Source organism: Rhagoletis pomonella, unplaced genomic scaffold (assembly GCF_013731165.1).
Source record: "Rhagoletis pomonella isolate Grant_MI unplaced genomic scaffold, Rhpom_1.0 Rhpom_scaffold_00004, whole genome shotgun sequence".
Taxonomy (NCBI): Eukaryota; Metazoa; Arthropoda; class Insecta; order Diptera; family Tephritidae; genus Rhagoletis; species Rhagoletis pomonella.
In genome coordinates, this window is record NW_023458558.1 from 21,606,502 (window position 1) to 21,609,595 (window position 3,094).

The window sequence follows — 3,094 nt, forward strand, 5'->3', positions numbered from 1 at the left end:
CATGAACCAACGACTACAGATCACCTAATCAGCCATCGTTGTATTTGTAATCGATTTTCAGAAAAAAGTTTTCGTAGCGTTTTTGACGTTTTTCGGTTTTGTTTACACCGTCTTCTACCTCTTCGTAGTGATTTTTTAGCGATTGAATGTGTTTTCTGCAGCGATTTTAATTATAAATTTTGGTTTATTACATATTTATGATATAAAATAAAGTGCTGTGTGATCGGAACAAGTTTGTGCGTATGTTTGGTTTGCCAAAAGGCGTAAATTTGCTTGAAAAGTGGGTGCACGTTTGTGGCCAGAACGTTGGCATTGAAAAATCGACCCGTGGTAATGATATGCGATTGTAAAACACTTTCAATCATGAAAACCATATTTTATGAACTTTTTTGCTAATTGTCATCAAGTTTCACTTTGTATATTTTATAATAAATACCAATTTAATCGCACTCAATCACCGCGCCTTTTTCGTTTTCTTTGTTTGTTTTCATTCTTAGGCAGATGTCAAAAACACTCAGAAATATACTTTTTTCTTGCTTCTTTGATTAGGTGATCTTGTATTTTTGGTTCATGTAACAAAAGAATTCGTATGTACATCAGTGTTGGGAAATACAATTGTTCCTTAAGTACGAAATCTATACAACAGCTGTTCTTTACGACTGTAAATTGTAACGACTTTTAATTTGCTCATATATACATATGTTTTTCCTTAGTACTTCCATACATATATTCGCTTTAAGATCAATCAACTTGTTTATGTTCATATGTATATACATTTACATAATTTACACCTTTCCAAATTGATCCCACGTACACATGTACTTGAGTATTTTTTGCGAAATAAAGGCATTATGCATAAAGATCGAAATAGATTTGAATGCTTTGTAAATAAAATTCTTTTAATCATTTACAAAGCCTTTTAAGGCTTTTCGAATATGAATATAAAGCAAAATAGTAATATAAAACGTTTGCTTTGAAAATAATGAAATTTTTGGGAAACAAGAATCTTAGTTTTACATAAACGTGGATGCACATATTTTCAGGGACTCTTAACAAAAAGCATTTTTAAGCCATTAGTAATAACTAGTATCGCCCCGTTGTCGAAATTCGACCACTTCACTTTTTTCACACACTTTTTCATTTTGCCTGGGAAGTGTTTTAAGTCAATCAGCACCTGTTAATCGTCTAGCTCACTTACATATATTGTTTGGTGCAGTAATATATATTCTGTTAAATAATTTAAAAATTCATAGATGGTGAAGCCAAATCAGGCACCTACCGGAAAATAATACCTTTCGAACAAGATAAGAATCATTCAAATTGGTTGAGAAACATATAGGAGCAGTAGGGAGGAGGTCTCTTACTTGCACCGGAACGCATTTGCAAATCCGTGCACCATCATAAAGGAAAGACAAAACTGTGTACCTTTGTCTGATTGCCAGAAGCGATCAGGTACAGATAGCAGATCAATTAAGCACCAGAGGTAATAAGTGAAATACAACGTTTTGCAGTATCACCAACAATATACTACTTTACGTCCAAAGTACCGAAAGAGGCAATCGTGAGTGAGAACACTTATGAATTCGCCTTGGTCTCTCCCCTTCTTTCTTTTGTTTCTGTTTTACTCTTTCTAAGGCGAGTTCATACATACATACATAAGTGTTGGCATTTTTCGTACAATTGGACTGATACATTGGTAGTTTTTTGGTACAATTTCGTTCACAATACAATTACTACTATGCATACCTTTTACTGCAGTTTTGTAATGAATACTAAGGGCCGTTTTCTAATGTAAGCAGTAAAGTTGCCTTTACTAACAGGGCAGATAAATTGTTCCTCACTTTAAAGTGTTTTCGTTGTCTTATCTTACCTGTAAAAATAAATTTGTTATTCCGTAGAGTGAAACTTCACTACATTTCCGAGAGTGAAACTTCACTACATTCGTCATAAAATTTCAAAGGTTGGCAATGCAACATAAGCAAATATAGAGCAAGAGCAACTGCTAGCAAAAGCCAAAACCTTGGTTGAAATATCTAATATATCTGACTCATGAACCAAAACCAAACCAAAATTTAAAGTTGGGTACAAATTTTAAAGGTTGCATCGGGTGAGCAACAGTTTATCGATTCGAGAAATTAATGCGCTGATGAGAAAACGAAAACTCGTATATCGAGACGATAAAGTGACCGGTAAACTAAAGGTTAGATGAGAAAACGGCCCTTAAAATATAAAGCGGTGTTAATTCGCAGCGGGAAACTTTATGATAAGCCTCTTTTTGTTTTTACACTTTGTCTTCGCCTTTGTGAATTAAAACAAAAACGTTACAAATGTTTTGAACGATCTACTATAACATAGTACAAGGTGTGCTTCACATTACTAGTAAAATTTTAAAAAAATATTTTCGACACTTAGGGCCGTTTTCTCATCTAACCTTTAGTTTACCGGCCACTTTATCGTCCCGATATACGAGTTTTCGTTTTCTCATCAGCGCATTAAATTCTCGAATCGATAAACTGTTGCTCACCCGATGCAACCTTTAAAATTTGTACCCAACTTTAAATTTTGGTTTGGTTTTGGTTCATGAGCCAGCTATATTAGATATTTCAACCAAAGGTTTTGGTTTTTGCTAACAGTTGCTCTTGCTCTATATTTGCTTATGTTGCATTGCCAACCTTTGAAATTATATGACGAATGTAGTGAAGTTTCACTCTCGGAACTGTAGTGAAGTTTCACTCTACGAAATAACAAATTTATTTTTACCGGTAAGATAAGAAAATTAAAACACTTTAAAGTGAGGAACAATTTATCTGCCCTGTTAGTAAAGGCAACTTTACTGCTTACATTAGAAAATGGCCCTAAGGGCCGATTTCTCATCTAACCTTTAGTTTACCGGCCACTTTATCGTCTCGATATCCGAGTTTTCGTTTTCTCATCAGCGCATTAATTTCTCGAATCGATAAACTGTTGCTCACCCGATGCAATCTTTAAAATTTGTGCCCAACTTTAAATTTTGGTTCGGTTTTGGTTCATGAGCCAGATATATTAGGTATTTCAACCAAGGTTTTGGTTTTTGCTAACAGTTGCTCTTGCTCTA